This window comes from Rousettus aegyptiacus, unplaced genomic scaffold, assembly GCF_014176215.1.
Source record: "Rousettus aegyptiacus isolate mRouAeg1 unplaced genomic scaffold, mRouAeg1.p scaffold_m13_p_11, whole genome shotgun sequence".
Lineage (NCBI taxonomy): Eukaryota > Metazoa > Chordata > Mammalia > Chiroptera > Pteropodidae > Rousettus > Rousettus aegyptiacus.
In genome coordinates this window covers 20,938,716-20,966,620 of record NW_023416286.1, presented here as the reverse complement: position 1 = coordinate 20,966,620, position 27,905 = coordinate 20,938,716, and the positions used below count along the sequence as shown (strand labels likewise).

The 27,905-nt window shown below is 37.6% G+C and overlaps 1 protein-coding gene across 5 annotated transcripts in view; it reads left to right on the top strand.

Moving 5' to 3' along the window:
• The window catches only part of LRCH1 (leucine rich repeats and calponin homology domain containing 1), a 180,032-nt gene that overhangs the window by 41,111 nt on the left and 111,016 nt on the right, over window positions 1-27,905 (top strand). The window lies entirely within an intron of this gene.

The following is a 27,905-nucleotide window of genomic DNA, read 5'->3' as shown; positions in this document are numbered from 1 at the left end:
TTGGCTTTTGGATAGGAACAATCCTAATGGCATGAGGTGATATCTCACTGTGGTTTTAATTCACATTTCACTAGTAATTAGTGATATTGAACATCTTTTAATGGAAAACATCTATTTACGTTCTTTGCTAATTTTTTAATTGGGTAGTTTGGGTTTTTTTTTTGTTGTTGAATTGTAGTTTATGTATTCTGATGCTAACCCCTTTGCAGATATATGATTTTAAATATCTTCTCCTATACTATGGGTGTTTTTTCATTTTGTTGATAATATTCTTTGATGCACAAAAACTTTTGGTTTTGACAAAATACAATCTATTTATTTATTTATTTAGGTTTCCTGTGCTTTTGGTGACATATCCAAGAAATTATTGCAAAATCCAGTGTCATGAAGCTTTCCCCTATATATAGGTTAAAAATAAACCATATAGAACCAGTTTAGCTTACATTACCTTAGAACGATTGCTGCTGCCTAGTAGTGATGGTGCTCAATTAATTTTAGTTAATTAGCTAATTTTTATTTACTTAATTTTTGTTAATGAATTAATCAGTGACCATGAAGTGTGTTATTTGTCACAGACGTACATATCAGGGTTGGAAAAGATTTAGGGTAAATGTTAGCCCTTCCCCACCTTTGTTAACTTCTTAGCTGTTTCAAAAATATATATTTGCTTTAAATATTGAAAGGTAAACAATTTAGTAGTTTTAAAAGATAATTTGAGTAAATATTACCTAATGTTAAATGTGTTAGTTATGTTAAATGTTAAATGTATCGGTTGTATTAAATGCATTTGTCCTTTAAAGGAAAATGATCCTATTCTCGTTTCCCACACTAAGGCATTGCTTCTGTGGCATTTTGCCCGTGTGGTCCCCCAGGGGCCACCGTCGTGCTCCGCAGTATGCATTGTCTACATGGCCAGGCATTTTAACATGCAAACATAAACATTTTTATCCTAGTAATGTCTGTATGGTTTAGGAATACAGCTTCCTATTTTTCGAAACTTGATATTATTTGTGTTTTTGGTCTGTGCCTTCTAAACACCTGCATTTGAAATCTTTCAGGTATTATGTGGTAGCTTTCTCAGATAGTTGAATTACTTCATGCCCAGAGTAACAGAGAGTTTTAGGTCACGACTGTGAACTGTGTGGTCAGTGCTTCAGAGGAAATATTTATTTTTATTCATTTTTGTTTGCTATTCTTGGGTCACAGTCTTTTTTGCTGACCAGTTTTACACACACATACACACACAACTGAAACTAAAGTATCGTTGCAGTATGTCCAGTTCTTGTTTAAGATATGTTTTTTCATTTCTTACATAAAATGCTGGTCACTGAATTAATTTATTTTGTCATGCAGTTTGACTAACACTAAGAACTGGCATTGTAGAACTTTGTCATTCGTATTCTATAGTAACAGTCAGGCTTCCTGCTTATGATGGATCACCTGATACTGGGGGATTCTGTCAGCATTTAAAAGCACTTCGATTGTCAAAGTCATGCTAGCTCTGGTTGTACATTCAGTTTTACTTGTCCACGCAGATGTTCTTTGGGAAGTAGGGCTCGCAAAGCAGATTGAAAGGTCCATAGAAACAGCTTTATATTTGGGGGTGGAGTGGGTGTTCACAAAGGAAAGCATAGCAGGATGGAAATCACATGTCTACTGACCCGAGCCCTTAAAAGCTTAGATTCATGCCCACTTGGTATTATACACTATTACCTGCTTTGTGGATGCTTTGAGTGGAGGAGCTGTGTTGTTTTCCTTCCTATTCTTCATGGCACTTAGCAGGATGCTTTGTGTGGACAATGCATCAGCTTCAGGTCTGGCAGAGTCTACTCATTCTCCTTCTTTTCTCCAGTGCTTTTTCTTTCTCTCTACAGAAAACAGAATAATATACAGCAAGAAATAGACTTGTGGAATATCTTGACTGGTAACTTATTTGGGAGGTGGAGACTGCCTGTATGTAAAAGCTTATATTTGAGGCAAGTTTGGGAGAAAGACTCGAAGGAAAAGTAAGATTTAAAAAAATGCCATAGTAGAGGAGAATAATTAGTAATTATATCATTGGTCATAAATAGAGATTTTTAACAGGTTAAATGACTTGTCCCCTAAGGTTGATTCATTGTCCTTTTGCAATCTGAATATTCTTATCCAATTCTTTTGAACCCATAAGGGCTTGGCTCCATCAGAAGTATCACAAAACTCTAAATGAATTAAGTTTTAGGTTAATAAGACTTATTAGATTTATACAGCAACGTCTAGGTATCTCACTACCCCAAATCTTCCAAGCATAGCCCTGCTCAGTTTCTTCTTACCCTGTGAAGATCCAGTAGGATCGAGGTGTTCTTTATGGGTGGGCTATGAAGTGGCAGGTCTTTCCACAGGGTCATTACTGTCTGGGACATTACAGACATAAGCTAGGCTCGCGTGATGGCATCAGCATTGCTGCCTAGTAATCCAGCTACTGAGTCCAAGTTTTTATCTACTTTCTTTTTTATCATGAAGAAAGAACCTGTTTGATAAACCTGGGCATTGATAGGGGGTATATTATAGTTGGGTTTGTAACCTGGATGTTTTTGTGTCTACTGATTTGCAGTATTGCCATATAAATTAGAGGTCATGGATCCAGCTGTTTTAACTGTGACTGCCCTAGCTGTGGATTTGAAAGATCAGAATTTTCTTTCAGCTTCCTTAGGGCAAGCTCTGTAGCCTTGAGGAAGTCACTTAACCTCTCCATACCGGATTGGTATTAGGAAGAAGAAATGAGACTATGTATAGCTAATCTGAGGAGTTTTTGTTTTAAATTGAATAGAGTTGGGATTGTTGGATGTGGGAAGTTTTTGGAGATGATCTAGCTTCATTGTGTAGCTGAAAGAGCCAGAGAAATTTAAGTGTGTTTCCTCTGTTTACTGTGTTGAAGGTAATGTCATGACTATCAGAACACATGTCATCAAATCTGGGGTGGGGTGTCCCTTATGGTTAATAGCATGGGATTTCCATTCGTTTGAAGTGGATCTGAATTACCCCCCTGCAGTTTACCATGTCTGTAGCCTTAAAGAAGCTACCTAACGTCTTGTCTTCTCTTGAAATAAAAGAAATAGAATTCTTTTATCATTTTCAACTTACAGGGGTGTAGTGAAGGTAAAATAAGTTAAATTTATACAAAGCTCTTTGCACTATGGCTAGCCCCCAAAAAGTGCTCACTGTCATTATTTCTTAATCAAAGTGCATTGCTTTTTGCCCCTCAACATGTTTCTCTGAACAACAGGCCAGAATCCTATGTGGTCACAGAGTTGGTTATTGATTGCCATTTCTCGCTATTAAAAAAATAATAATAATAAGTAAATTTAAATAAATTTGTTTCTTGCTGATTAAATGACTATATTTTTATAATAAATTGTCTGCATTCTGCAGCTCTCCCTTTAAAATAATTTTATACCTTTTGCAGTTTCCATGATCTAAGAAGTAGAAGGCTCCTCCTTCTACATTATATGCATAACACAGAGAAATGGCCAATCTCCAGATTGCTTCTTTTTGATGGCATTATATTTTGAGCTAGGGTGTGTCTGCTCACTAAGGGAGTAACAAAACCATCCCTGGAGGTCTGAGGTGCAGGGAAACCATCCAGTTTCCTCCTCCTGACCCTGACTGAAATCTTCCCTGAAATTTTCTGTCAACCCCTCTCTCTATTAGCTTCCCTCCTTAAGGAACCCAAATGGGTTGTTTTCAAGGCTGGTGTCTGCAGAGATGTTTAGTATCTAACAGAAAAGAATGTAGAGAGGGCTCATGTGTCACCAAAGGAAGAAATTTAAGCGGAAAGTGGTGGGTGCTACCATTGAATGTCATCAATAAGTTTGAAAATTATATCTATAATAGGAAACTTAGTCAATTGTCTTAGAAAACTTCTTAAGTATTGGAGAATTTTAAGTTTTTAAAAATGCTTTTTAATAATCTAGCTTCACCTTTTAAATCAAATGATTTAATATTCAGAGTATACGAAGTTATGTTCTGCCTACCCCAATGCCTTTGTTTGCTTCAAATAATAATAGTAAATCTTTCAGTTCAGTGATATACATATTTTTAGGGGTACAGTGATTTAGTCTGAAATCATTTGCCTTTGCTGTTGTAAAACTTTCCTTTGAAAATTAGCTTATGGATTCCAAGCCCTGCTCCCATCCCCCAATTTGTTTTTCTGGCTGCAATTAATTTTTTTCTTGTATTGTAAAATACCATGGAGGACTATTGAAGAATGGGCTGGGCTTGCTAGATTTAACAAATAAAAGTACAGGATACCTTATTACATTTAATTTTCATATAAACAGTAACTTTTTAAAGCTCTTTTTTATTATTAGTTTTAGGTATATAGTGCATTGGTTAGACATTTATATATGGTTTATGAAATGATGCCCTCGATTACTCTGTTACCCCTCTGACTCTACACATAGCCATTACATTACAGCTGACTACATTCCCTATGCTGTGCTCCCCATCTATGTCTTACGCATGAGTTAAATTTAAATTTCAGATATACAAGGGAAAAAAATTTTTATTTGCAATATTTGGGACATACATACAGTAAGAAAATTGTTGGTCGATTATCCGCAATTTAAATCTAACTGGGAATTCCTGACTTTATCTAACAACTCTGACTGGGGTGGGGACTAGTGGAGTGGGTCTCAGACATTCAGGTAGGCTCTTGTGGCTGCCAGAGGGTGCCACAGCGTGGTGTCTACAGCCTGGTGTCCTCTTCTGAAGTCGCTCAGAATAGGGTGAAAGCGATGGCTCGAGGTAACAAGATATTTTAATTCTGAAGGAACACAGTGGGCCAGTCCCCTGGAAAATTGACTTAATGATAGTGTTATTTTAATTCCCAGTTGTCTGCTTTTTCTTCCCCAGATAGAATAAGCATGAATTATAGCTGGAGCAGAGCAGGCAGGACTTAGGTCTTGTTGGTTTTGCTCTGCCCTCAGCCTGTGACTCCTACAGCGTTGATCTATTCCTCTCTTTTTTCATGAGCCAAGGACTGAAAATCCCGATGGAAATTTGTGAAGTGCTTTGAGCTAGATGAGCCTAAAGCTAAGTAATGTTATGTCAGTTATCTCATCACAACACTATCCACGGCATTTTCAAACCTTATTCTAAGGGACCAGTCAAGGTACTGACCATTATCAAATTAGCAGCAGGCAAACTCTTTTAGTCTGAATGCTTTGATGAGAGGAAAAGGTACATACGAGAATGTTCTGCCGTATTGGATTCTAGCTAAGGTGCAATGAGGAAAACACAGATCAGTTAGAAAAATATTGGGACATACAATGTGATAGGAAGTTACATTATAGTACTTTTTCCTCAAGAAATCAACCCATTAATTCCTCACTCAGGAAAGGCAATCCAGTAGGCATCTGGTTTTTAGCACACAGCAACGGTGAGAAATATATTGAAAGAGTGAACTTCGCCAGCCCTTCCCAAATCTTAACTTTCCTGAGTTTAAAACACTATTTCTCTAAGGAAAGTTGGATTGACATAAAAACACACATGTCTGGAATTATCTCTCTGAGTCCTTTATAAACAAATAGGCCAAGACTTGGAAGGGCACACCTTAGGTTACAGAGTGTTTTCCTGGGCTGGGCTCCAAAGCTTCCTGACTCTTGAACAATAATGTGTTTTTTCCATGCTACTTTATGTTTTTATTTTACAGCAGTCTTGTGTCTTTTATCCATTTATACACTCTTGGAAAACATACTTGCGTCCTGCAGGAGCAGAGGTACAAAAATTGTGGACTATTTTCTGTTTTGAGGCTCTAATGGCTGTATGTGCTGACGATGAGGGAACTTTTCCTTACCCCCCCCCCCACCCTCCTCTTTTCAAAGTTTTCTTTTTTCTTTCAGTTTCTTGGTGTCTAAAATGTCACATGTCGGAGATGAAGAAAAACAAAGCTATAGTTTGCGATAGTGGCAGAAATATGAGATTGGAATTCATTTTAGGTTTAATAGTGACAATTCACTTATAAAACATAAAATATCAGAACTAGGATGAATTTTAGATTTGATCTAGTTCAACACTTTTCCTCATTAGAGGAAATAGAGACTCAGAAATGCAAAGTGACTTCCCCAAAGTCACACAGTGGTAAAGCTGAGAGTTGTAGGACCTGGGTTGTCTAACTTCAAAGCAGAGCTTTCTCCCAACTGTTGAAGAAAAAGGAGTTCTATATGGTTTCATTTTTCAGATAATTGAAATATTCTCTAAAGTGCCCGAACTCTAATTTTAACATTTTTTTGCTGGAAGTCATTCTGATGTCTAAAGTGACTGTGTAAAACACACTTTAACCTTTTCTCAGTCTCATCATTATCAACAGTGGTTTGTGAGCCTCTGCTTGTGGTTTAATGCGAAGATGCCCTTTGCTGCTATGAATATTTAAAACACTTTGCCCGTGGTCATACTGACACTCTACCATGACAGGCTTCATTATTGCTAGATCTGAACTTAGAACTTTTCAGCATCTTTCTCCCCATTGTCAGTTGTCACTTTTCGCTACCTTCATTCATGATATTTAAAACAGCATTTCTCTGCTTCTCAGTCTCACATTGCTGTATTTATTTTTGTGGTGAATTAAGAAATCCCAAATTCTTGGAGTTGTTTATATTTTGTGTATATTTTCATGGAGAGATGTACTTTTTTTGTGAGTAGTGGGATTTGGGATGGGTTTTTATTTTATTTTTGTGCTTTCCTGTAAATTTGGACTTTTTAAAAAACAAAGCCTAGATATTTGTTATCATTAGAAACAAGGCTTTTTTACATGGAAACAACATGTGCTTAATGATAAATAAAGAGATTTTGCATGAGGGTTTTCTTGCTGTAGGACCCAAGATTCATTTTCTTTCTCCTTATTGGAGAGGTTCTATAGCAAAATTCAGCTTATGTTTTAAACTAAGCCCAAGTGTCATTTTTACTGTGATGTCATTGTCTGAATAGCCAGCTCCAACTACCTCTGTCAGCTCAGACTCCAAAGCACTGTTTTCGTGGACTTCTACTATGGCATTTACCACTTTCTGTCTTTTTCCCTGGGTGCATTTCCTTTCCTCTGCTAAGTGCGGTCTTCTGTCATCTTGTGTCTTCCCCTTAATATCTTCTGCTGAGCCATGTGCTTAGTAGGTGCCCAGAAGTAAATATTTGTTGAATGACATCTGTAGAAGCATGTCATTTGCCATTGTTGCTTACCTGTTAGGGTTCAGATTTGACTTGATGGTTGAGGCTGTTTGCTGAGTGACTCCAGGAATGTAAGGAACTGCTATATGTAATACATGTTAATCTGTCTTAATATATAAAATGTTATAAGGCATAATATTAATTAGGACAAACTCAGCATTTATGGATCTAACGAGTAATCCTGCTTTTAGAGGTGGAGTAACTGAGGCAGAAAAAGGGAGTTTGGGGTGACCAAAGTCATATAATAAAAAATATTGAATAAAAAATACTTCAACCTAATTGTATACATTAGTGGGCTGAAATTATATTATTTTTATTTCCATGAAAACCCCAACTTTTAATGTCTTTATGGATAGCATAATGTCTTTATGGATAATTCTTTAATGTGGTAGGTCAAATAATTCTTTATGGATATCCATAATGTCTTTATGGATAATTCTTTAATGTGGTAGGTCAAATAATGATGCCCGCCAATAGACTTCCAGGTCCTCATCCCTAGAACCTGTGAATACATGACCTTACATAGCGAAAGAAAAGACTTTGCAGATGTGATTAAGGATCTTGAGTCAAGGAGGTCATTCTGGATTTTCCCAGTGAGCCCAACATAATAACAGGGGTCCTTATAGAAAGGAGGTGAGAGGATCAGTCAGAGACTATGTGACCGGACAGAACCAGAGGTTCGAGTGATACAGGGCGGTGAGCCAAGGAATGTGGGCAGCTTCTAGAAGCTGGAAAAGGCAGGGAATGAAACTCCTGAAGGAACCCAGCTCTGCCAACTCCTTGATTTAGCCCCTTAAGACCCATTTCTGACTTCTGACCTCGAGAACTGTAAGAAGATAAATTTGTGTTGTTCTCAGCCACTAAGTTTGTAATTTGTTACAGCGGCAATAGGAGAGTAATAGAGTCTACATTAGATATTTGTATAATGTCTTAATTCCTGGTGGGCTAAGAGTGCCCCAGAAGCTTGGACCAACTGAAGAGAAGGGGTTCTCACGTGGTACTAACCTAAAGAACTTTCTATTTCTTTATATTCTCAAGTGACCAAAAAAAAGACCCCTTATGCACAAATTTTTCTTACACTCTGCCGCAACACACACACACACACACACACACACACACACACACACACACACAGACCTGTACTAAGTGGAAATAGTTGAGAGAAGGGCTGCGTTTTTAGTTGGTTTTAACTGACCGAATGCTTCCAGTGTGCAGATGCTGCTCAGATTTGGAAAGATGCTCTCATAGGGGAAGATACAGCCATTACCTCCCTGGAGTTGAGACTAAAACTCTTCTCATTTACATTGTCAGGGTCAGACATTTTCTATCAGAAATAACTAACTCTTTCTTCTCTCTATGCAAACATTTAAATTACCTTGGCATGTTTTAACAGTTTTATTGATATCATTTGAAGCATAAAATAAAAACTCAGGCCCTCAGACACCTTAGGAAAATTGTCATTATCTGCTAACCAGGTGAGCAACTTCCTTGCAAGTGAGCGGTTGGGTGGGGAGGGCAGGGAGGCCTAGTGGAGAGGTGAGATTTTCTTTGTAATGAAGAACTTCAGCTCTGGGTGAAGGAGCTAAGCGTGTTGTTTATTTCTAATACAGTTAATAATTACTGATTAGTTCTAAAGCATAGCTGAGGGCAGGGTACTTTCTCTGTTTAGTGGGGCAGTCTTGACTTCTGTCTCCACCAAACACAAATTTTATAGCTAGAGTTGAATGAGGATGAGTCAGTCTCTGATCAAAGCTGAAGTCTAAGAGTTGCTGGTGGATGCACTGTGACCCTGTGATTCAATCACAGAAGTCAGGGATTTGTGAAGGGGGTGGTCATGGGTTGTGGTTGCCCAGTGGACATTTATTTCTCTTAGTCCAAGATCAAGTTTGTTTCCTAATCCCTTGCATTAAGACTAGCCACAGGGTGGAAGAAAAGTGCAGGCATGTTCTCATGTCTTTTTGAGATGTAATACAAACATGGAGAGCGAAGACGGTACTCTCATCAGAGTTGGTTTGCTTTGAAATTACAGGGACTTATGCATTAGGTGTCTACTGCTGATCATTTTTTCCACTGACAGTGCCTTGTGTCATTTGGGGTAACTTTTGACTTTTATATCCACTCAGTGCCAGGAAAGACCATAAGACACAATTGGAACAACTTCTTGAAAAAAATAATTAAATGCTTAGTAGGGTGATGTGAAGTCTTTTCATAACAAGTATTTGATGAACATGTTTTTAGTATCCATATTTCTTCAGGGAAATAAACCAAGTTCTCTTCCTGAGTCTACAGATTGGAGGGTTTTTAGTATAACCTATACTTCCTCCCTCTTCCCTCTTTCTTCTTTTCACACTATAATTAAAAAGGCAGAATTGAGTTTTAAGTGGGTACCATTAAAATGGAGTGAAATTTGTCATTCTGTTGTTAAAAGAGTTAATAATGTGAACTTCCTAACTTGGATTGATTTTAATATAATAGAGTGGGTTTTTAAAGATGGATTAATTTTCCATATAATTGATAATTAATTTCCTAAGTTAGTTGTGATTGAACTTCTTCCAGAAATTACTATACACTATATACATCCTTCTTATAAGCAAAACAGGCAGAAAAAGATGTCCCTCTCTTTTAGGAACTTGGTTTTCCCCACTTGGTCATCTCAAGCAGTGTGTATAATTATGTAATTTGAACTGTGTAACCCACCTGAGTGAACCAGATAGAAGCGGCTTCTGCCCTATGGTTTCTCAGCGTCCGCAGAGCCTCATTAATTTCAGACCAGTTGCTTGTGAACTTTTAACTTGTTACTATAATTTAAAAGAGTTGGTAATATCTGCATAGAGTGGGCACTGAGTGCTACCTTGTCTGCCAAGGTCAGCCCCTTTGTCACATGCTCCACGTTGGGGTATGAGCATTAGGCACGAGGCCCTTGAGCCTTCCCCATGTCATGAAGCTGTTCTGGGATGAAGTTCCAGCGCTGTTTCTTTGGACAAAACATCTATAATTATTATCCTTAGAGGGTGATGATTTTGCTGACAAGACCTGGATATCAGTTTTCTCCAAGTTTGTGTTCCACACGTGTCCCCTGCTATTCAGTCGCATAATCTCTGTGATTAAAAACTGCATTTTGAGAAAGCTGGCAACGGGGGTACAAGGGAAAAAAAAGTATTTTTATGAACCCTTGGCTACTGATTTTTTTTCTTTATTTGAAAATGAAAGCATTATTTAAGGAAGGTCTCGTAGGGAGTTTTAGTATTTCAGAATGAAAGAGGTCTTTGGTTAACTAATCAAATAGCTAATTCATTCAACCAGAAAGACTTATGGAACACTACTAGCTCCTGGACTTCGTGACAACTCCTAGGCAGAGGATATATGCTAGGAATGTGAATAAAACAGAAGTGGTCCCTATCTCATGGAGTCACAGTCTTGAATTAAAAACAAAAATAAAAAACTAACCATGAAGTAAAGAAAATCATGGCAAGTCCACTGTAGGAAAGGTTAAGGAGTCCGAGAACATTTGAAGAACAAGGACCAGATCTAACCTTGGGACGAGAGGGTGAGAGAGATGTTTGAACCCATGAGATGAACGAATGGGAGTTAATGAGAGGCTGGAGGCTACTTAGGAGTTTGGCAGTCTGGGAAGGGACCTTCTGGAGGTCTTAAACAATATCCTGCAGAAGGAAGACATGTGAAGAAAGAAAAAAGGTTGTATTCTATCAGAGTTGTCGAGCTGTCCAGGAGCTAGTTTCTACATTTCCTTTCTCTCTTCTTTTTCATGGCGTGCAGTTAGACCTTTGTACTGTTCACCTGCTCAACCATTAAAATCAAACAAAAAAGAGAGAGAAGGAAGTGGGACACTCCCTCCATAGGACTTGTTTAAATTCTAGTACAGATTTATTTGAGAGAGAGTTTAAAGTGATAATCAAAACTAATCTCTCTCTTTGGATGTATTTAAAAGTTCAAACCTTGTTTTTAAAACATAGTTGTATCCAGTTCTGTATATTTTTGTCCATTATTTTATGTTCAAAGGCAGGTTTCCTGGGTTGGTACTGATTTATTTATTGTGCCTCTGTCAGACAGTATAATCCTTTTTTTAGTTTTTGATTTGAGAAAAAATACGGTCACTTGATTTATAATTTTTCTTTAAAAAAAAAGGTGTAAAATATTATTACTCTACCCATCCAAACTCCCTCTCCAGAAACACGATATATTTTCAGATATGTGTTTGTCTAATATGTTCTACGCCTCCTACCACATCACAGGGCATTTAAGTATGCAACATTTACAGAACTGACTGGGAGTGGCTTAGGAAATGACTTAGAATAAAATTTATCTGGTAATTGCTGAACCCGTTAACAAGTAGGTATTCAAGAGGGGACTGTAACTTTAAAATGTTCTCTAGGAATCAGTTTTACAACCAAAGTTAGACCTGCTGCTTTCAGGAGCCTTAGGTATTTGGTCAAAGTTAACTGCCCTGATAAGATTCTGTTCTTAGTATACTTCAGTCAGTTTTAAATACTTCTGAGAGCCAACTTTGCGACTGTCACCTAATGAAGTGAATCTCCACCCTCCACACCCCCATGCAGTTTGTTCAGGGGTCTTCCTGGATAGCATCCATTTAGGCTCATGAGGACCAGCCATGTGGTTGGTGGTGGTGTAGCCAATCGCCACATTTGGCTAAAGAACACTTGAGATGTGGTTTGACTGAAGAGTTGAATTTTAATTTAAACTTCGAACTGATATTTAATCAGTAATTGGAATAACATGAGTATGGGAATTTATGTAAATTTTATGATCAAATATTTCCAGTGAAAATTTAGCATCCAAATTGAGATGTAGAACAGGTCCTTGAGTAACCTTGTTTTGTTCTAACACTGATGAGAAAAAAAAAAAATCAATTTCCAGCCGGAAACATTCTCCCTGTGTCTGTTTGGGCTTTCTCTGGGTCTCCCGGTTTCCTCCCACATCCCAAAGATGTCATTGTGAGGTGAACTGGCATGTCTGCATTGTCCCTCCCAGTCTGAGTGAGTGTGTGAGTGGTCCTGTCCGGGGCAGGTCCCTGCCTTGTGCCCCGAGCTGCCAGGAAAGGCTCTCTCTACTCACCCTGCTGAACTGGAGTCAGCAGGTTGGAAAAGAATTATCTTGTTTTTATTTACCTTTCTTAAATGTATGTGTCGGTCACATTTATCTCAGTGTTTACTATTAGAAGTGCTTTAGGACTTTATTTAGAAGTTTGGTGATGTTTTTATGACCAAAAATATGCTGTAGAAACTTAACTCTTGTTTATATCATTTAACCAGTGGTAACTGGTTTTAGTATATGTCGTTTCACTTAAAGTCGCAGTTTCCAAGGACCTATTGATAACATTTAGTGATGACTTACAGTTATCTAAATGTAAAATGTAGGCAGTATTTTGAAGACTCAGTATTATAAAAATGTTGAATACATGTTGAAGCAATAACATTTGTATATAGTAGGTTAAATAAAATTATTAATATAATTTTACCTTTTAAAAATGAGACTACTAGAAATTTTTAAATTACATAAGTGTCTTATATTATATTTATATTTTGGGGCACTGATCTAGAGTTTACTGAAGAAAAGATAAAAGGGCACCATTTGCTATGATAGTCTGTACAGCCATTAAATACTAGGAGGCAAAGTAGATACCTTTTCTATTCTATAATGTCAATATCACTAAAAAGGAACAGGACAAACCCTACCCATAATGAGACTTCAGTTTTAGCAAAACAAAACTGACAGCCTAAAAGAATAAAAGGTAGATGGAAATACTTAAAAAAAATATAAATGAAACTTGAATGGTTATGCATGCATTTATATATGGTTAGAAAGGTATGGACATATTAATGGGTAGAAGAATTGCGAATAGTTCTTTCTATCTTGTACTTTTAAATGTATACAAGCAAGAAGTAACTCAACATACCATAATACTTTGATACTGGGCCTGTTATATTATGGCCTCAAAGTGTAAATTCATAAAAATGCTCACGGTTTTGTTGAAACTCCCACCTCATTGAGGAGATGAGCTTACACGTATTGACCGTGAAGTGCCCTGTCCCCCTTCCTGGCTGTTGGCACAAGACCAGTTGAGAACCACTCCATCATCACATTCGTGTTTTCTGGAGAACATGGATAGGCTAGCATGCTGGAGCTGTTCTTTTTAAATAAGTTTATTGTTGTGTTTTCAAAGCAAAATCATAGAAACAGGAAAATTCTATACTCCTTTATGTATGTCTTGCTAGATAAGCAGATGATTTCTCAGAAAACAGTACAATATTGTTTTGAAGATAAAGTTATTTCCTTGCTTATCTTTAAGGCTATGTATTTTGTTATTTATGCATTGGTCATTAAGAACTGAAATTTAAGGAAAACACTCTTTTTTACCTGTTGAAATCATAGAATGGAATCATTAAGAACTTGTGAGGGCTCCTGGTTAACAATATATTTACATTGGTGGGTTACATAATTTGTTGATAGTCAGTAATATTTCTTACTTAACTCCAAGGCAATATAGTTCATTGTTTATGCGGTTGGTCAATTATTGAAGATCCCAAATTTAAGGAAACCACTTTCATTTTGACTTATGGAAATCAGACAGTAATTGTAATTGTAAGTGTTCTTGGTTGAATACACGCGCGCTCGCACACACACACACACACACACACACACACACTGTGGATAACACAATTTGTTGAAAGCCAATGAAAAAATGCAGAAATCTATAGTTTTACATTATTATTTCAGATTACCATAATAGATGTTACCAGGATTTTATTTTCCTTTTTTTTAAAAAAACAAACAAACAAACAAACAAAGCAAAACAACCATTAACCTCTAAATTTTTACTTGTCTTACTAAAACTGAAGTCTTGTTAAGGGCAGGGTTTGTTCTGTTGCTTTTTAGTGATATCGACATTACCGAATAGAAATGGTATCTACATTGCCTCCTAGTACTTAATGGTTTACAGACTATCATGGCAAATGGTGCCCTTATATATTTTCCTTAAATAACACTTTCACCTTTAAATAAAGAAAAAAAGTCAATAGCCAACTGTTCATAAAAATACGTTATTTTTTCTCTTGTTCACCTGTTGCCACTCTCTGTTCCTTCCTCATTACCCATCACCATGCCGTAACTTCTTCCTTGATGATAAAACCTCACCTCTGCTCAGGCCTCTGCCTTCCACGTGCTTTAGGTAAGTGGCGTAAGACCTGGGGGCTGAAACATGATTGGCCAGAGCTATGATTTTGGCAATCTGGGCTGTTTGTTAGAATCGCTGAGGGAACTTTAAATACAGATGCTTGGAGTCTACCCACAGGGATTCTGTTCTCATTGGTCTGGTGCAGGACCTGGCTTAAGCCATTTTGAAATGGGTTCTTTTAAACTTGTAGCTGAAAGCATTTGAAATAGATACAACATAAGTAAGATGACCACAGAATTTATTACCGAAGTTTGATATGTTCCTAAATGTTCTCTAAATTCCTACCTCCCACTCTCAGGCATTTGAAGAGGCTTGGTTCAAACATGTTCTTTTCCAGCATCAAAACAGCAGCTCGTTTCGCTTCTTCCACCACTTCCTACTGTTTCTTTGGTGAGCCAGGTTGTGTGTGTTTTAATCTCTGATGCTGGCTTCATTAATTATGCCTCTTGAGGCAATGTAGTGTGATAGTTGGTGATCTCTGAATTCTGGGAGTGTTTTGTCTGTTTCCAGAGAGATAAAATTGCTAGCGATAGACTAGAAGAAAGAATATGAAAAGAGCTTAAAGGTGATCCATGAACAAAATCATAAAACTGGAGTCATAAATATCTGACAAACAAATCCACATAAAGAAAAAAGAATTTAAAAAATGTCGAATTCATAAGACTAAATGACCAAAATTTCTTAGAGGGAAAAGCATGTGCAATTAAGTAAATATTTAAGAACAGAAGACTTAATTAAATCTGATCTCTAGTGGTAGATTCTATTTCTCAGTCACATCTAGAACTTTACCCTGAATCATGTTTTCTGGTTGACTTTTTTATTTGTTTTTCCTTTGAACATGAATAATCAGTGGATTCTCCTTCTTTCAACTCCCTTTTATATTATCATGTTAACTCTCTGCCTGAGCTGCCGAACTCAGATGAAGGATGTTATGACATTCGAGATGAATGATGCCATAAGAAGGACTTACTCTATTGTATATCATAGTACAACATCAAAACATTTTGTCCCGGGAAGAGATGACAGTGACTCAGAAAATCCTGATGGAGGTGGTGTTATAATGTAGGAAAACATTTCAGAATTACTATTCGATATTTAGGCATCTGGAATTCTGACCTCTTTCCGTGGCCACACCTCCTTAACAGTTTAATTGTGAGAGTATTTTTGTTGTTGTTGTTCACACCGATAAATTCATTGCATAGCAGTGAACCTGAGTTATTGCTATTGATGACTTAGTTCTTACTCTTAAAAATATTTCTGGGAAGAAATATTTCTGGCTAATTTTTGCTTTAAAAAAACACTTTTTTTTATGTCCTTCTGTTTCCTCATTCAGACAGACCTTCATTATAGATATGTATTGGGGCCTGCTTTTGTTTTATTGTTTCACAAGACTAAAAGAGACTTTAATAAGCACAAGAGTTTCAGGGATGTTTTTGTTTCCAAAACCAGATATTTTCCAATCGGATCTTCTTCGAATATTTCTGATAAGTACAGATGTACCCACCAATGGTATTCTGTGTGGATGGTTCTAAGAATGAATAATCATTATTAAGGGTTTGTTGGAAAATTTTCCCAGGTAGCTTTAGGCTTTGGGTGCTAGTGAGGAGAACCCATCAGATGAGGTACAATGCATTTCTTTTCCCTTCTCTGCCTTTCCTCTCTGTTTGCACCCTCTGTAAAGTCAACTCTTGTAGTTACAGTGTGTAAACAATTTAAGTAGCTCCCTTATATTTTCTTCTTAAAATAATTAAACATCGTTTCTTGGAAATATAAACATGAGACTTATAATTAAATTGCGGTAATGCATTTGGTAGAGGAATTGTGTATTCGGAAAAGAAAAATATTCTGGTGTGAGTTTCAGTTTTGCAGAAAAGGAAATTGGCTTTATTTATTGAATTGGACCAGTGTACGACTTTGTGCCCTGATGTCAGTACTTTCTCTTCCCAGATGAGTCTACCAGGTCACAAGACTAACTTCTAAATAAAACTTGAAAGTAAATGCACAAAACAGAAACAGAACCCTACAAACTAAATTTTTATGCTACAGCGCCATAAAAATAATTTATTTGCTATCAAAATAAGCTAAAACATAACTGCCATCTGACAGATGGCTTTAACTTTGTCCTTAAGATGACAGCACCCCTCACTCATACTTGGTTATAAGCCTGACCTGTAAAAAAATAAGAGCATGGTGGGGTGCAACTGCCTAGTAGCTGTGGAGGCTGATGTTTATTATTTAGTGAGTTTCTGAAAATGAAAGTAAGTGCAATTTCTTGAGTTACTTACTTCCAGATTCTTCTCAGAGAACCTTAAGTAGTATGGTACTGGATAACAAGGGTGGGTATCAGTAGTAAAAACAAAACAAAAAACAAAACGCTCCAGAATAAATCCCCTGTTTCCGTGTAATGGTAACTGATCTGAAATATATGTATATTTTTTCTTTGTGTCCTACAGGGGTGGCATAACAGAGTCTCAAAACTTGTCAGGTGTTCTATGTCAAGTGAATAGCTTCTTGGGCGGGCTTCTGGCTGACTGTAAATGTGTTTTTTGGTTGTTCATACTTGGACGTTTTGGGTGGGAATAGTCGGGGAGTCAGCCTTTTATTTCAGGCAGAGGATTTTGATGAATTAGACACAACTTTGGACCAGGGTCCCAAAGAACTTGGTTCTCATCCCGGACCCGTTACTTACTAGCTAGCAAGTCACTCATTTATCTGAGCCTCTGTTTTTCCCTTTTGTAAAATCAGGATGGTGGCAGATCTGAGTGGTCCCTTCTAGCATGGTTTTTGTGATTCGGAGCCTGCACATTTGAAGTAGGCGTTTCAGTAAAGGGTCATCTAAACTGTGTGATCCTCTTTGCTACTCAGGGAGACTGAGAGAGGTTCCTTGGAGACCCAGAACAAAGTCCTTGTAGGGCGAGTCTCAACCTCACTCTCCCTCTGAAGGGTAATGCTAACCCTTCTTTTTAAAAATACACACCAGACCTTTTCTCTGCTGCATTTAAGTCATCTTTCTGTCTTATACCCATTTGTTCAGATTCTCTTTAGAGAATGATAGTTTTTAACAAAGTTCTGAAGGACAATGAAAGCTTTCTTTCAGGATAGACCCCCCCCCCAGACTTTTTTCCATCAAGATAGGTTGTCATTTCTTCATTTTGCCTGTGCTTGTTCATTCATTCACTATTTTTGAGAGTCTACTGAGTGCTAGGTATTGCTAGGTACACAGAGATAATCAGACATGGCCCCTATCTTCAAGAAGCTTTACACCTGGTAGTGACGCCTTCAAGCTGTTTATATTGTAGTCATATATATGAAATTATATCTACTTCAAATTTTAGCAAAGTCTGGTATGTAGGAAAATTATTCTTTTGTGTTGGCTGCACTGAATTTTGCTTTGCTATTCTTTCCTAAACTTACAAGAAAAGTTGCTGCATAAAAATTGTAAGTACAGTTCTATCTTCTGCATTTACCATGGAGATGATGTTGAGTACATCCAACGTTATACTACAGGATGTAAATATAGCAGCCATCTTGTGAGAGACTCAGTGGACATTTCTTTGAAGATTTAATATAAAACAGTAACAGCACAACTTAGTGCACCCTAAGTATTTTGTAGGTTTTTTTCCTCCCTTGTCACTCAACATTTTCTACTTTTCAGTTGTGTTTTCTTTTTTTTAGTTTTGCCCATAAGGAGATCCAGAGTTGAAATCTGTAGCAGCCACAAAGAACTTTACTGACTCTATAGTGCTCCCTCTGTTGTGTTTTCCCTACCTGGGTTTTATTTTATTATTATTAGGTAAAATAGTAATTGCTATATGAATGGCACATCACAGTTTACAAACATTTTTGTCTTAAGTTTATGTCTTAAGTTCTCATTTAAAATATTTTCTTCTCACTTTGTTTTAGTTTGAGAAGTTGAGTTTGTAGCAGTAACCAAGTATTTCCAGAAAAGCCATTAAGGAACAGGCTCAAATTATTCAACAGAACAGGCTCAGAGTGAAGACTTGGGTTTGCAAGAGGCAAGGAGAAGCTTAAGTTATATAAAGAGAAAATACTTTGGACAGAAATCATCCTCAGGGTAACTTTATTCTTAGAAAGAGATCACGCACAAAGCTCAATGTTGGAAGAAAGGAGAGTGAACATTTGGATGAAGAGGCTGTTGGATTGGCATGACTTTTTTGTTTTTCTTTGGGAAGGTGAAGCAAAATGTGAGCCTTGTGGATTTAGCTGAAATAGATCCTTATATTGAAATACTTCCTAAATTCTACACCTGCATACTCAGTTCTTGTGTTATTGCCAGTAATACATTTTTCAAAATGCCAGAATTGTATTTTACATTTTACTTCTTTTAATATTAATTCAATATATGTTCAAACAAAAGAGTATATTTAATTTATTTTTGGTTTAGTAATAATTTAAATTATGAATGGAGATAAGGTAATTCTGGTGTCTTTATTTGATTGTTAACATATTTGGACTCGGTAACTAATACATTTACACATTTTCAAATTTTATAGACATGAAGAGTGCAAACTCCTTCCCAGGTCTGTCTCCAGCTACCCAGTTCACCTCCCCACAGGCATCCAGTGTTGTTGGTTTCTCGCACATCCTTCGAATACAAAAGAATAATATTTTCTTCCTGTTTCTACACTAATTATGATTTGCTATTTCCACCATTCTATGGTGTACGAATTTATGTTTAGTTAATTCCTGAAGGGAAAAAAGTATAGAGTAAATTGAAAGTTTATAGCATTCTCTACTTAGAAACAAGTGTGCAGCTCAAAGGACAGAGGGTTCTAATCATTGCAAAACCTTGATTAGGTGGTTAGTCAAAACACGGGACTATGCAGTGGTAAAGTGACCTGTGTACAGTCTGTCATATTTTTCTGAAGCATTGGTGAGTTGTGTAACCAAAGTCTGTAGGAACTTGCTGTTCGCTTTATTGTTTATGGAGAGTTTTTGTTTGTTTGTTTGCCTTTGGATTTGGATATTTCCATGTTTCCCTGTATTTAACTTTAATCATGACTGTACTCAATTAGCACTTCTTTTTCTATTTTATAGGACATTGAGTAAATAACTAACAGTAATTAACTACTTTCTATCATATACTAAAACTTTATGGGAAACTTATTACCTTTCTTGTTACCATTGCCAAACATTACCATTCCTTCTGTAAGGAATGTAGACTAAGTCACTGAGTTCTTACTGTATTTAAAGTAAACTTGCTTTAGGCATCATGGGCTTCAAGAACAGGGACTGGGTCTTGGTATGCCTTGTGCACACATGCTCCTTCTCTCCAGGAGACCCTCTCTTCATGTTTTATACCTCGGCACCCGGAACACTTTGGGGTCATTAGAGTAGAGCTATTTATGAGATTGTTTTCTTGTACCTAACAGCCTTTTCATCCCCCTTTCCCTAGTCAACACAGAAGATTTTTCAGTATTGTATGATATTGTGAATTTATAGAAAGCCCAGTAACCACCTTGTAATCAGTAAGGGTAATATATTTTTTTAAACAATTGTATTTTACACTGTTTTATGATAATAAAATAGAAAACTCAGTAAGTGGGTGAGAGTGTTTGAGAGGTTTGTTTTCATCTTGATCCTATAGATATTTATCTAGTTCTTTCTCTATGGACTTAGAAACTAGAAGACTTGAAATATGTGTAAGATACAGGCTTGTTATGTCTACATCCCAGACATTGTACTCTAAACATAAAATAAATATTGTATTACTCTTCTTTACATAATAGAAACGTTTATGCAAGGTTGTGTGCAAATCAACCCTGAGTAATTTGAATTAAATGAAATGTACTAACAGAAGTTACTATTTAAAGACGTCCTGTGATAAAATGCTTGTGAAATAAAGGACTTTTAATAACTGAAATTCAAATAAGCACTCATTTCTAGTCCTGGGTGCATGTCTATGGTTCTTCCCAAGGCAGGATATACTGTATCTTCTATGTGAATTGAATCACAGTTGGCCAACCACCTGCTTGTTAATAAGAGTATACCATTAAATAAGTCAGAGACAGTGGATCCCTCCAAAGGAAGGAAGTAATCTACCACTGTACAATCCTGGCTGTTAAATATATTTTAATTCTCTTCAGTTTGGGTGGGTGTGATTTACATTTTTGCTAATTGACAAGCGTCTGCAGAAGCTCATTAACAATCCGTGCAATCCTAACAGTGTCTCTAGCAGCAGGCAGTAACTTGCAGAACACTTGTAGGTGAAATATATTTTCAGTATCAGTAAAAGTTCCTCACTCTTTTCATGCCACCATGAAAGTTTAGTCCTAGAACACTGAGTATGATTACTATCCTTATTTTTAAGTAAATCCAAGGGGAACTGTCCGAGAACCAAAGAACCCACAACAATGAGAGGAAAATAGAAATTTCTGGATAATTTATAAAAACTCATTTATGTTATAAATTAAGCTAAAAAAAAATTACTTTCTAATTTGAGCAACTTGACAGCCTGTAGAATCTGCCAGCAACATTCGAGAACACTGGTAAGACAGACATTTCTTTTTACATTTGCTTTCATTTTTGTAAAAAGTTTATAGTTAGTAATTTCAATAAAGTAGTTTCATTGTTGTGTCATACTTACTGCTCATTGAGCTGAAGGAAAACAGCACTGAAGAGAGACCCATAGTGTAATAACTGATCCCACTGGCACGTGTCCCAGAGTGAGCAGGGCTGGAAGCTTTTAGTGTAGTTAAAAGATGCCTGGTGTGTCATTTGTATCTATTGAAATGGAGCAAGAGACTTTAGACCAAGCTTTACATTTATATTTCCAAGGAGAGCAGCTGGTGATGGTCTGCAAATTCCATGTGAGCTGGGGACCCGTCATCTCGGGTGTTTAATGCAATCCTGTCCCATCTTGGGAGCCATTTCTGGGATCTAATAATAATAATGCATACTCTTGGTGAAAGATAATACTTGAGGTTATTAGAAAGTGCCTCCCTACAAACTGAGTAGGGGCTTTCGCATAAACGTGGTAGCAGTGGGGGAGGCAAATACATAATAAAAGGTAGAGATAAGAAGACAAATATTTTGCAGGATAAGGAAAGCTAACATTATAAAATGCTAACTTTTCAGTACTGGTAAGGCAGAGTGCCCGCTCTTTAGCTTCTTTGATAAAAGTCGACTGAGTTTATTTAAGATCATAAGATTGTGGACAAAATAGAACACTCCATTGGTAAGAGCTTCCTTCATTCACTTTTGTTCCCTGGTGCTTGATTTGACAGTTGGAGTTTGCGAATGGATGTGTTCTATGCCTTATTAAAGAAGGCACTTTGAGAACCCGCCAAGACCCATTTAGTTTCATAATGAGAGTGCTTTGGCAGTCCCTCAGTCTCTCCCGGTTCCTACCCATCCCTGCTCATTAAGACTTGAGCTGTTGCAGTTGATAAACCCCTGTTTTCAGTGGACTGCACTTTCATTTTTCCTTGGGGAGAGGATGTAAGTGCATCTTGAAATGGTGGTTTGAATTAGCTAAGAATACTAGGAGATCCACAGAGTTGAAAAGCCTTTTGGGAAATCAATGGGGCATGAAGGAATCTGTTGTGAAAACATCCAAGATAGGTGGGGGACAGGACAGGCAGGTAGGAGGAACTCTTTGCAAAGTTAGAATTCACTTGCTTAGATGGGTGACACAACCTGTTTTAGTTAGGAAAAAGAAAAAAGAAAAACACTGTCAGCACCCTTGGAATTACCTAGTGATATTATTGACAGGAAAATTTCAATACTGTATACTTACTCTAGTAACTCCAAATATGTGGATTGTTTTTTCAAGATACATTTTGACCCTTGTTACAGCAATATTTACTTGTGGTGCGGAGTGTTGTATTAGGCAGATTCATCACGATCAGTAATATTCCTGTTACTGAAACTCTTCCTTAACCTTCATTAGCTCCCACAACCCCTGGGTCATGTGCACAGAGACCCTTGACAATTGATTCAGCCCCATCTTCTGCATGTTCCAACCAGGCTCCAACCATACTTACATGTGTACCACTAGTGGCTGTGCCATTTTATCTATTTGGCTTCCCAGCCCTCTCTTTGGCCCGAGTGCTCAGTGATACCCCATTGGCATGTTGAAGTTTAGCTAAGTGTCTCCTCTTCCTTGACACGTTCAGTCTCAGTTAGGACCACCCTCTTCCAAATTCCCTGGACATCCGCTATATACCTGTGTTCCAGCTCTCTGTTGCCCAAAACAGCGGCTTGGAACAATAGAAGTCATTTATTTTGTTCGTGACTCAGGAGGTTGAATGGGCACAGGGAGGGAGTACTGGCTGGGAATCGCAGGAGGTTGCAGTCCGAGGGGGCTGGCCATTCATCTCAGAGGTTTCTTTGCTCACAGGTCTGGTGCTGGGGCTTGGAAGAGTCGTATAGCGGAGGACTGGAACTGCTGGGGCTCCTGTGGCAGCTCTCTCTATTCTATGTCATGTCTCCACATGTCAGTCCCAGGGAGCTGGACTTCGTCTCTGGTGGCTGAAGGCTCCTGGAATAGGTGTCCCAAGGGAGACTGGCAGAACCTGCCTGGACTCGAAAGTCACCTACAGTTGCTTTTGTTGCCTTGTATTCAAAGGCCTGCTCTGCTCACTTGGAAGGAGTTACATTGACCCTGCCTCTTTCTCGATAGGAGGATTGTCATAGAATTGGGGGACATATTATTTTTTATTTTTATTTTTAATTGTGGTAAAATATACAGAATATAGAATACACTATATTAACCATTTTTAAGTCTACAGTTTAGTGACATTAAGTACATTTATGTTATTTTACAACCATCACCACTATCCAGCCACAGAATTCTTTTCATCTTGAAAAATTGAAATTCTTTATTCATTAAACACTAACTCCCCATTTTCCCATCTCCCTAGCCCTTGGCAATCACCATTCTGCTTTCTGTTTCTATGAATTTGACTGCTCTATTTACTTCCTATAGGTGAAATCATTAATAGTTGTTTTTTTCTGTGTCAGTCTTATATTACTTAGCATAACATCCTCAGGGTTCATCCAAGTCGTAGCACATGTTAGAATTTGTTAGAATTTTCTTTTTAAGGCTGAGTAATATTCCAGTCCATGTTAAATCCCATTTCAAAATGTACCATATTTTATTTACCCCTTCACATGTTGATAGGTACTTGAGTTGCTTCCACCTTTCAACTGTTGTGAATAATGCTGCTTTATAGCCATATGAACATGGCTATACAGTGGATGATATGTCTTAAAATTACCACACTATTATGGCTAATTCCAACTTTTTAAGTCTTTTACATCATTGGGCTGGAAATACCAAAGAACAGGAGCAGTGACTTTTCATCTTTAAATCCCGTGGGCCTACCACAGACACAAAAAGTATTTGATGGATAGATGGAAGGATGAATGGGCAATAACTGTATATAGAATGTGGAAGATTTTATTTCTGAAGTGTAACAAGGACCATATTATGTCATATTGAAAATAGGGTCATCCCAAGACAATCACTGCCAAGCTCTACTCTATTATTTTAATATACTATTGGCACAGAGTGAGCATTTTATAAATATGGATCGGGTTGAGTTAAATTGCAATTGGGAAATGGGCTATGAACTTATAAGGTGATATTTTGATAATTATTCATCATTTTATGTTGTTCACTCTGCTTATTAGGTAGTCCTGTACTGAGTAATTTTCTAGGTAATTCAAGAAGTTGTGAAGTAGATCCTCTTTGTTGATTAGTATGTTGATTAGTTTCTATTTAGTTGTATTTTAAGCCTGGGAACCTTGGTAATGACATTTAATGTGAAAACTAGGTAATATTAGACTCAGTTTTCATTAGATCAGTTTTACCCCTTCTCATGTGCAAAGATGGATGGTAGCAGCTGTTTCTAAAGCGTAGTGATTATATTACACTATTAGTGACATGGCATGGCGGCTCATAATAAAATTTGTGCTGAGGCTATGATCCCTTCTATTTTAGTTAAATTTGAAGACCAGAGGGAAAGAAGGACATATGTGATACATGTATCAAATAAACAGCCATCCTTGTTTTCTTTGTCTTTTTTCATTATCTTTCCCTACCAGTGGGTTTATGCAAAAGAAAGAAAACTCCCCAAAAACAAAAACAAAAACAAAAATGAAAGTGATCATAATATCCTGACTTCCTGTTTTATTATAAATGAGATAAACACAAGGCAGTGTTTTCCATGAATTTCTTCACATGTGTTCCTCAAATTAATGTGTGAGGAATGGTTGGGAGTTTTCATATTCCTCATACATCTTTTATTTAGGTAGTGTGGATTTGGATTTGGAGTTGGATAGACTTAATTTTAAATTTTGGTTCTGGCATTTACGGTGATCTCTTGGCCAGTCAGAAAAATTCAGTTGAACTCAATTGACCCATGTCTGAAAGTATGTGTACATGTGTGAAATCTGATAGTCACATTTTGGTCTTAGCATTTGTGTACATTTGTGTACGATGGTGTTTGTAAATGTGATGAAAGCAGAGTCCTCCATCTTCCTGGGAATTAAGGTTGGGAGAAGGGACAGTTTTCTAATTGTTTTCTTTCGCTGAGTATCATAGAGTTTTAGATAAGGCTGTATTTTTATTTGCTAGATGGGGAATGTGAAGCCCAGAGGATTAAATGACTAATGCAAGGCCCTGTAGCACAGAAGAGGCAGAGTTGGGGACTTTGTCCAGTGTTTTATTCTATTACTACGTCATCACCTTTCCTACCATTTTTCCAGTCTTTTCCTCCCCTCTTCCCCTTTTTCAGTCATGATCCACCCCACTTCAGTGCATGTGCATGCACACACACACTCACACACACACATACACTTGGATGGCAAAGATCAAGAAGGATGCTTTTCTTGGCCAGATGTGGTTCATGATTGTCGATCATTATGGCAGTAGCATATTTTAAAGGGCTAACTGTAATTCTTTCTTTCTAGGTTTTCCTTTTCTTTTGTAGTTTTTGGACCCATGAATACCCTGAGGTATCCCATTATATTCTCTTTTTCTCTATTTCCATGTCCTGAATTACCATTACAGGTGTCTCTGATATAACTTGGTATGTGTGTTCCTGGAAACCTCACATTCTTCAAAGTCATGTATTCAGAAGAACACGGCTCATGGGAAATACAGGGTTGGGGCTGACCATTCTAAACTGGCCGGCCCTACTAATTGTATGGAAATGCATTTTATTGTCTTTGCTAGCTCCTTTGCAACCAGAGAACTAACAAAAACAATAAAAACTAGAGTAAAAACAGTAACATGGTTCAGAAGACATATTAAATTCCTACTGCATACAGACAAATTTTGGTAAATATGACTTTAACTTATTTTAAAAAGTGCAGCTGATTGATGGGGATGTGAAGAAGGATATGAGGCTGGTGAGTATTGGGAGACAGAGAAATGCACAAAGCTCTGTGAGAATCTTGCAAAGTGAATTGTGCAGAGAGCACTTCTATGACACGGGGTCCAACAGACTCATATTGTGAGGGGAATGAGCATAGTGGACTCTGGTGTTTCACTATATACATGTATGTCCTGCTGCTCTTACTTGGAGGAAGCAGGCAGTGATGTGTAGGGCCAATCATGTGTGAACCAGCATGACTCCTGCACTGTGCTGCAGTCAATTCTATTACCAGTCTGATTCACATGACAGAAAATGCCATGTAGCAAGACAGCATGTTGTGCTACTGCTGCTACTGAATATACCCATTGTATTACCCATAAAGTAATTTTGGAAAATTATTTTGAATTTATTATTCTGAATTTGACAGTAGCCCACTAAATAAAGATATCACAGAGAACTTTTCCCAAGAATTTTAATGCCACCTTCCCGGTAAATATATAAAAAACATGGAAAATGGCCGAGATCAAAGTATAGAGCTTCTCAAGGGTTTAGAACTTGGGGCAAAATCGATGAGTAGAAAAGCAAGTGGTGAGACCAGGATAGAATCATTTCTGGGAGGAAAAAGACCACTTTCCTTAGTCTGGAGCCCATTTCTCCTTTTATTTTTTACATCTTTTTAATTTTTGTTTTTAACTTCCACACTAGTCTTATGGAAATGCATTTTGTGTTCTGTGAGCCAGACAAAAATAAATAAATAAACACCGTTAGTGCTGCTAACTGCGTGATTCAAGACATGTTTGAAAGGAGGAGGAACAGCTGGCCGAAGCTGTCCATGGGCTTTTGAATGGGGCTCCTTTGTAACTTAACCTCAATTCTGTTCTCACCAAGCTTCCCAACATCCTCAGGACCCAGCACTTGGGTACTCAGTGAGCTCTGGACCTCATGGAGGACTCTGCTGGGCGAGCTGGGGGGTGATCTTTGCCTCTATGGTCTATGACAGTGGGGAGGCAAAGGGGGCTTGGCGGTGTAAGATATAACAGGGAAAAGACTGAGTAATATGGGGAAATGGGAACAGAAATATGAATTTGGAGCCAACAATGCAGGCTGGAATTTGTGTCCCGTGTTACTTCCTCGGAATAACTCACTCTGCATACCCATTACTTTGAAGAGACACTGACCACACTCTAAGGATTATTTGAGTGAGAGCTCCACATCTGGTCCATGCTGCAGGAGGAGTTAGGAAAGGTAGACATCCCCTGAAGCTGGATGGAGCAGAGGTGTCTCCTAGTGGGTGGCAATCAAGCAGGTCTTTAAAGAAGGGACAGGATTGGAATAAGTGGAGATGGTAGTGTGAAGGTACCGAAGGAGAGTGGGGCCAAGGGAGAATTCGGGACAAGGGAAAGAAACAAAGCGATTTTTTAGGGCTCGTAAGGATGGTAATTGTGACGTCCATGGACCTTGTTCTTGGAACCACAAGGCAACTGTTTCTCTCTCTCTAATATTCTTGCCACTGACTCAATTAGTGTTTATCGAAAATTGATGATAATAGCCATATGGAAAATCTCAGAGCTTATATAGGACGTGGGTCCCTGGAGCGTACTTGGTGGGTGGAAAGCAGATGGGGCAACAATATTGTTCTCTTCCTACCAATGGCAGTTGATTATATCTATGAAAATGGGCGTTCTCCTTGTCCTAGTTTCCAAAATTCGTGAAGGTTATTCCTATTAATTATTACTATTTCCTCAGCAAACTTATCCAAGAATGCCATTGATTATTTAGATTTCTTAAGGTTGGACTTATGGCTTTCATGAATCAGGGTCATCTGAATCTAAAGGTATTTTGCCATGACCTGTTTGATAAGCATCCAAGGCACATTTACTAGTCTCTGCAGTCCCACATTTGACAAGACCTCCACCCAGCAGTCAGTTCTATTTCTCTTTCAATTATTCTCTGCCAAGCTTTTGAATTCATTAAGAAATTGGGACAGGAAGAGGACCGCATTGTTGGTTAAGTGGAAATTACGCTCAGTATTGAGGTTTTCAATGCTTGAGGAGAGGGGCAGTTTGACTTTACTTCCCTTTGAAAATGCAGTTATACTGATATTCAGAACAATAGTGAGAAACTACTAATTCATTTAGTATATGAAAGAT